General features: G+C 34.7%; 1 long non-coding RNA gene across 1 annotated transcript; it reads left to right on the top strand.

Annotated features, from left to right (window-relative positions):
• The first annotated feature begins 372 nt into the window (after positions 1-372).
• On the top strand, positions 373-8,409 carry LOC141481144 (uncharacterized). Its single transcript, XR_012464764.1, has 3 exons — positions 373-559; positions 3,112-3,133; positions 8,176-8,409. It is a non-coding gene; the product is annotated as an uncharacterized lncRNA (long non-coding RNA).
• The last annotated feature ends 665 nt before the right edge of the window (positions 8,410-9,074 follow it).

Genomic DNA, 9,074 nt, shown 5'->3' with positions numbered 1-9,074 from the left:
GGTACTCCACATGTAATGGATTTTTCCGACTCGTTTTCCCTTTGAATTTCAATATTTGCCCTCGGTCTCTTAGATAATTCTTTAACAATTCATATGATGAACCTCTTATACCTATGTCCTCAAGTTTTCGTAGAAGAATGGAATGGTCAACGTCAATTTATAAGTTTAACTTTCCAATATGAATATATAGTATTTCTGATTCAATTGATGTAGTGCACAGTGTGTTAAATGAATATAGAGTTACCTTATTGATATTGATTGCTTCCTTCCTTTTTTGGAAGATTCCTTTTTTTATGAAGATGGAGAAGTAGAAATCCAAAACTCTTCCCAAAAATGAATTTCAACAAGATTCCTATGGCTGGGAGTTAATCAAATAAGCTAGTGAATTTCATTACGTATTGTCATCGATGACATGAGTAGATTAACTCATTCGTGACATAAAGTCGAAATTTTATGAATGAAATGAATGTTTTTTTTATAATGTTATCCAAATTTGGATCTGGCAAATGTTTTACGTCGACACATCGGACGTCTATTAATGAAAATGACAGTGTTCCACGTAAGTGAAATTTTCTTTCTTTCATTTGCTATATTGTGTAGCAATACTATGAATGATGTCTGATTCAATTCCATAACAACTGTCTGAAATACAAACTGAATGGAGAAAAGGATTCTTTTATAATTCAGTGTTAATATAAAAGTATTTGTTTCGAAAGGGCTTTTCTTTCAGTTTTTGTCTCAAAGTCACTTTCAAAAACTACACCTCATGATTTGATCTCCACAAACTTTATTTGAAAAATTAATCACATGTTTCGCTAGCACAGTATTCTTGTCAAGTGATTTGAATACTTCAAGTTGTTCTTACATTAATATTTATATATTACAGGTAACCATAATTGAGATTACCTCGAAAAAATTTCCTAAACCTCTACCTAAGGTAGCTACCTGTTCAGTTATGGTCACCTCAAGCATATTACCTCACATCTACATCAATAATAATTCTTTCTCGGTTTTTAAGGAAACAAGTTCAATAATGGTGATCTATTCAAATCTAAATTAATATTACTGGAGTTTTTTCCCAACACCCAATCGTTATTTTTACACCTCAACACGTGTTTCGATCACCAAGTGATCATCTACAAGAGGAAGATAAAACTGTTTTATCTTCCTCTTGAAGATGATCACTTGGTGATCGAAACACGTGTCGAGGTGTAAAAATAACGATTTGGTGTTGGGAAAAAACTCCAGTATTATCATTACTACACCAAAGGTTCCAAACAGTATATCACAAGTATTCAAATCTAGTTGGTCATTTATTAGAATGTTTGAATTTTTAAGTTCATTATTTTCCTTTGCTTCATTTTCTTTGTGCAAAATTTGGAACTCTTCGTTGAAGATATGATTTTTCTTCTAGAACATGATTTGAATATGTTGAATTTGTTTTCTTATTTACATAACTCGTATGATGTTCCTGAATTCGTTTCCTAAATGTCCTGCCAATTTGACCAATATTTATCTTGGGGCACGTTCCACAATTTAATTTATATACCCCTGATCTCTCAAATGTCAATGTTTTGTCTTTATTCATAACATCAGAACATTCAGAACATCATAGGAGCTATGTAAATAAGAAAACAAATTCAACATATTCAAATCATATTCTAAAAGAAAATCATATCTTCAACGAAGAGTTCGAAATTTTGCACATAGAAAATAAAGGTTTGAAACCGAGTCATTTGGAAGCAATGGAAATTAATAAACTTAAAAATTCAAACATTCTAATGAATGACCAACTAGATTTGAATAGATCTCCATCATTGAACTTGTTTTCTTTAACACCGAGAAAGAATTATTATTGATGTAGATGTGAGGTAATATGCTTCAGGTGATTATAATTGAACAGGTACCTTAGGTAGAGGTTTAGGTAATTTTTTTGGAGATAGTCTCAATTATGGTTACCTGTAGTATATAAATATTAGTGTAAGAGGCAACTTGAAGTATAAGTCACTTGAAAAAGCTACTGTGCTAGCGAAACATGTGATATATTTTTCAAATAAAGTTTGTGGAGATCAAATTGTGAGGTATAGTTTTTGAAATTACTATGGATCTTCATCAAGTAACGGCCGAATCAATCAGAAAATCAAAATTACTTCTTTAGATGATCTACATTTTAAAAAAATCTGTTAAAATCTGTTTTTCCGTTAATTAGCTGTCGCCCCCATACGAACGACAACTCTCAGAAGTTGAGAAACTTGTGCGAACTAAGGACTAACGAGGTCTTACCTTATAACAGGGAGATGCAGGGGTATTTTTTAATGAAGCAAATACGTACGAACTCTGAGTTTTCGAGTGCTTTTCGAAAGTAACAAATTATAAATTGTTTCTTCATTCTTGAGAAATGAAAGTACATTCTTCAAAGATGTAAATGGCAAGACATAGTAAACCATATAACAACAAGATTTGTTGATTGCCGCTGATTACAACAAATACATCATAATCAGTTGATAAATATCTAACAGAGTCATTTGTCAAATTTTTTTCAAATAGAGTAGGCGGTGTCAAAGTAGCCAAACAGTTACAACTTCCTGTATTTTTTCTTGATTTGGCAAATGAATAGAAAGTGTGATTACCTGAAACAAAAAATATTCTATGTTTTGATAGTGATTGGATTTGTAAGAGAAAGACGCACGAAAAAGTTCATATTTTATTGAATGAAACACGCCCAATTAGGAAAACTGAGTCACAGTAACAACAACTTTCACGATCTGGCAATAACCCTAGGGTCGAACGTTCACCTGACTCAGATAAAAACGAGATTTTTAGGAAAAGCTCTTCTTGGTTTTCTACTTCACCATCTTCAAACATGAACTCTTTTCTAAAATGTGTGGACTGTATGCACAGAAGTTTCTTTCAGATACAAACTGGAAGAAAAAGCCAAAACAACTACATTCACATGAACATTATACGAACGATAAAGTCCTATTGAAGTAACTACTTCCATATGAATATTCAGTATGTTCTCCAAACAATCGTTGTGGAATTGAAACATATATCACTAACAGAAACCTACACGTGATAAATGAAAGAGCATTGACACAAATAATTTTTCAGGTGGAAATTTAGCATCGTTCAGGTATAGTTTTTGAAGTTTCAGATTGAAAACATTTGTTTCCGACACATAAGCATCTACTTGAACGTTTGAAGACGAAAAAACGTGAATTTCTTCCTGTCATCGGACCAGATAAATCTGCTTATATCACGATAATAGTACGTAAAACATTCATACGGTTATTTGATGTTTACCCCAGGCAGATTCGTTTTCAGAAAAAAGATTTTTGGTTTTCTACTTCTCCATCTTTATACTTTGTGTAGTTTCTCTTTCAATAATGTGTGTTTCAAATACATAACGAATGTTAGAAGAAAGACTAAATGAAAAATATGAAATTACAAACCAATGTCACGACGTTTCGATTGTTAGTATCCACAATTTTCTTCGGGTGATAACTGGATAACTGCCCGCACGTCGTCTTGAGTTCATTCAGGTTGGAGCCCAGCTCCCTTACCCTTTTGGCTGATCTTTGTCGAAGAAGGGCAAATAGGTCCCTCATCTTGCGTAAAGAATTCGTCCTTCAGTTGGAAGTAGCAGCTTCGTACACAGCATCCTAGTAATTCCATGATTACTTGTATTGGTAAGGTTGTTCTATCTTTCTGGTCCCCATCTTCGGATAGCTTCTTCTGTATGATTTGAAGTGCTTCTTCGACAGCAACGTTGGTATAGAGACTTTACACGTCGATGGGGGACCTGAACGATGCGGAAGGATGCTGTGTACGTAGCTGCTATTTCCAATTGAAGGACGAATTCTTTACGCAAGATGAGGGACTGCCAATGGGATCGCCACTTTCACCGGTTATAGCTAATATATATATGGAGTGGTTTGAAACTCTGGCCATTGAAGAAGCCCACAAGAAGCCCCGACTCTGGTTGAGATACGAAAACAACACCTTCATAATATGGAACCATGGGAATACAGAACTAGACACTTTCCTGAAGCACATCAACAACGTAAGTCCTTCCATCACTTTCACAATGGAAAAGGAAGTCCACAACGAATTGCCTTTCTTAGACGTATTGGTGAAGAGGACCGACACTAAATGGGAAACATCTGTATATCGAAAACTCACTCACACAGGACAGAATCTGAACCAGAAATCCAACCACCATCAATCGACTGAGAGAGGAATTATCAAGACTCTACTAGACCGTGCCTTCGGGCTCTGTAATACAAAGGAAGATTTCGAAAGGGAACTAGGCATCATCAAAAACGACCTTCAACGGAATGGTTACTTCAGTGTGATGGTAGAACAGGCTTTAGCTAGAAGGCAGCAAGAGCTCCACAAGGAAGAGAAGCTTCCACAACCAGTACTTGTACTTTCCTACATCAGAGGATTATTGGAGAGGATACGAAGGATTGGGTCCAAGTATAACATCAGGACCTGCTTCAGATCTGAGAACATTATCCGTAACAGCCTCACGAAAACCAGGCCACCAAACGAAAACCAGGCCACCAAACGCGGACTGCGATTCCAAGAATTGCATATACCGGATACCCTGCGAGTGCGGGGAATCATAAATCGGTGAAAATAAGAGGCCGTTGAAAGTTCGCATTGCTGAGCACAAGAAACATACACATCGAGGAGAAACCAGCAAATCCGGAATAGCAGAGCATGTTTGGACTCATCAACATAATATCAAGTGAAATCATCCACAAAGAGGAACACTGGTTTGGGAGAAAATTCAAAAAAGCCGCGTATATGTTGTCCAACAACGCATTTCGTCAAGCTAGCGTAGAGATACGTTACATATGGAAACCTCTAATCAAACGAAAAACGATCAACTCCCGCCAAACGGTCATCTCCCGCTAAAACCAATGAAGCGAAAAGAGAGAAGAGGGGATAGGTGAAAGCACCCGAAATAGTCGGATCTCGGAGGAAGTCCAGTTATCACCCGAAGACGATTGTGGATACTAACAAGCGAAACGTCGAGACATAACTTGGTTTGGAATCTTTTAATTTTTATTTTCAATCAATCTCAACAAACAATACGAAACTCAAATATATATTCAAATAGTGAATTCGATTGAATATAATATTCAATACATATAAATTGTAGAACGATGTGTTCTCTGAAATAAATTTTCCTACAAATTATACCGAGAATACCTACTTAAGAAAACATGTTCCACAGTTTTCTGAAGATACACTATAAAATCACACTTTTGTCTATTTCCACGATAATTTTATATTTGTTGACTAGTTTCGGTCGTTACACCATTTTCATAACTAACTAGATCACATTCATATCTGAGTATTTACATCAACATTGCCTATACCTATCATAAATAATTTGATACCTACATTGTCTTTACGTAGGATAATCTCAATTAATATCAGTATATCAATAAACATAACAAAAAATCTTGATAAAATGTAGGTTTTTGGGAACTGGGTTATTAGTTTAGGAGAGGACTGCTGTCCGAAAAAGGGAAAATGATGAATTTGTTGGAATCTATGGAAATAAACAAGTCAAAGAAAAATCCCAATTATATTGTCCTCAACGAACAACTTGATGACAACATGAATTTCCACAAAATAAACAAATCGCCAATCAAAGGAGTTCCACAGTTTTCTGAATTTGTTTAGTTTATGTGAAAATTACAAAAATGATTGGCCCCATACTTCATAAAATATAATCGACAGAGCAAGTACCTGATATAATATTTATTCTATCGTTTTCATAAAACACATTTTGAAAAAGCAATCTATCAAAACTGATCAAGGCAGCCAGCCTTTGGTTCTAAAACATAATTTCGATATTCCAATTTTTTTCAAGGTGACATTAAAGAGGCCAAAATTCGCCAGTCAGTAACAGCAATATTCGAATATAATTGGGAGGCCATAAATTTTACAAAATTTATGGCCCTTAAAAAACGCAGAGCGGCAGTTCACATTAAAACAGAACATTCCTGACCTTTTAACTAACACGTTCAGTGATGAAATTAGTTGTGGAATTTCTGCGATTCGAATAAAACCATTAGATGTTTTCATTTTTTATGAAATTTGATTTATTTCGGTTATAACTCAAGATCAATTAGTTCGACGTTTTGGTGTTATGAAATCCGATCAGATGATGAGAAGTAAAAACTGTGGGGGCGTAGTGGACTGCAAAAGATGTTATATCCTGTTTTTAATTGTTGGGATACTTCATCATCACTGTGGAATCGAATAGCAGAGAAATAAGATGTTTCACTGGAAAAATGGGGTGTAGTATTTTCTAATGCATGTATGTTTTTTCTAATATAATTCATGTCTGTTACTGAATTTTCAGGATGATTATCTCGCAACATTGAAGGAATGAAATGGAATTTAAAACTTTTCTCTTGCTGACACCTAATATGATATGATGGTGCAATTTTTTGTAAATATACTGCATGATCGTAAATATCTTTCCATTACATTTTTTGGTTATTTTTTGTACATCGCCAGGAAGTTTCACCCCTTTTCAAGTCCTTATATTTATTCTTGAACTGAAAACTGAAAAAATAAGATTAAATTTTAGGTTTAAAGGGTTACTTTTCCCTCCGCCCCTTCGAACCACTCTATATCGACCATCTTTCAGTTATAACATATATAGTTTGTATAATAATATTCCACAAATTTCATTGGTTCGGACTTCTATTGTCTAATATGATATAAATTGATTTGAAATTCCTGAAAGAAAAAAGAGAGCAATCAATTTCAAAATAAACTCTTCACAACGATATGTAGATCGTGGAAAGAAGTAACTTTCAGGCACAAACTGGAAGAAAAAGCTCTATCGAAATAACTACTTTCATATGAAGATTGAATTCATACCCCCAATAAGTTTTGGTCATTTATTAACAAGTCAAAATGTATGGAATCGGAGATAAAATATTACGTGAAGGTAAGCGACTCGATAATCCCTCGGATATTCTTGGTGGATTTTCAGATTTCTTCAGTGGTTCTTTTATAGCGTCAATATCAAATGACCATGCGAACAACGGTAGTGATATTCCCAGCCTAGTAATCAAAAACTTCAGTATTGAAGATGTTTACCATACCCTAAAAAAATTAAAACGTGAGTTTACTGCGGGACCTGATCATATTCCAGCATTCATCATTGAAGATTGTGCCAAAGCTCTGGTTGAACCACTAACAACTCTCATCAATATATGCCTGAAAACATCAACTGTATTACCATTAATATGGAAAATGTCGAAAAAAAAGATACAAGTCTTCTTGAGAAGACAATCTACTGTCATGTTAGCAACATTATTGGCCCCTATCAACACGGTTTCATAAAAGGACGTTCAACCATCACTAATCTTGTAACAATCACTCAATATAGTGCGGAGGGTATTGATTGTCAGTCTCAGACTGATATCATCTACATCTAAAGCATTCGACAGACCTGACTATAGTATACTGCTCAACAAGCTCTCGACTTTTGGGTTATCCAATGACTCAATTACTCTCTTCAAATCGTATTTTTACAACCATAAGCAGTATATCCAACTCAATGGCCACAAGTCTGTCACAAGTCTGGTGTAACACAAGGGTCAAACCTAGGACCCCTACAGTTCAATATGTTCATCAATGATATCGGAGCTGAGATTGATGTTAATTTCATACGCAGATGATCTGAAACTCTGTCACAATATAACACGTTCTGATGATTGCGATTGTCTCGCCCTGAATTCAAATCGTGTTGCCACATATCTCTCAACATATCCAAATGTAATATAATGTATCTTACTCACTGAAAAGAATCTGACATAACACAACTACGTCATAAACATCTGGAGCGTCCTGACACACTCACTGATCTAGGTGTTACATTTGATTCATTCCTCTCTTTCAATAAACATATTGACATTACTCTGACAGCTGCTAGTCGCATGTATGAATTCTAAGTTAGAAATTACTTTATTTCTTTACTTAATTACCTTATTTTCCTATTCAGTTTGTACTCCCAAACATTCGTTTCACAAAGTTCAAAATATCATAAACGTTCAACAGAAATGTCAAGATCAAATTTTGTCGTTGAGACATTTTCAGGCCCAACAAAGTATGACATGAAAAAATGTTTATTTTCAGGTTATCTCCAATGCGCTGGAATGTGGTGTCGGTTGTTTATCTGCCTGATGAAGTGCTATCTGAATAAATTTCATTCTGCATGAACATCGCAAATGATTCGATATTCCCGACTTCCTGGTTATCGTTTTCGTAGGACTAACGTTGATCTTCAACTCTGTGACTGTAAAGTGGTGCTGATATAACCCTCTGTAGGTTGGTGCACATACACGAACAAGAATTGAAATATGAATTTGAAGGACAATAAAATATTATGAAAGTTTTTCACATTCAGTTGACTGTAATTGATATACCAATGATAGAAACAAGTATTCCCTTTGCATCTACTTGCACTAATGTTTGTAAGTGGTATATCGCTATCTGTCGACAAAATGAAATATGAACAAAATAACTTTTATATATTATGGTTCGACGAATCCAATTTTTTTAAATTTTGTTGGTATTAGTAATCAAGGGAATTTTGTTTTCTAATACATCCAAGAAGTTATGATGACAGTGAACTAAAGTCATTTCGGAGGAAATCTGAGGGAACTCTCATCTTTCATAACCTGCGAAAATAAAAATTGTGTTGGAGAACTTTATATAGGTGTAACAAGGTCAAACTTCTAGTTCACCCCGATGAGTTACTGCACAGATATTTGTCTTAACGTTTTGGAGACCAAAATATGCTCCGTCATCAGAACTGAAAAAATCAATTTCAACTTGCATTTTTTTTCGGTTCGATTAATTTTGAAACTTCCTCGACAGATGTCAGTATTTTTCCAGATTGTGGAGGATGAGAATTCCACATACATCAATAGAAAAGTCATGATGACTTTTTCAACAACTTCTTGGATGGACTTTAACTCTATAAATATGCACAGCAAGATGAGAGGCCCGCATAAAAATTCAGAGGGATGTTT

This window comes from Leptinotarsa decemlineata, unplaced genomic scaffold, assembly GCF_025532065.1.
Source record: "Leptinotarsa decemlineata unplaced genomic scaffold, Ldec_3_MD MMD2_tig00000035_RagTag_RagTag, whole genome shotgun sequence".
Classification (NCBI taxonomy): domain Eukaryota; kingdom Metazoa; phylum Arthropoda; class Insecta; order Coleoptera; family Chrysomelidae; genus Leptinotarsa; species Leptinotarsa decemlineata.
This window is presented reverse-complemented; position numbering and strand designations above follow the sequence as displayed.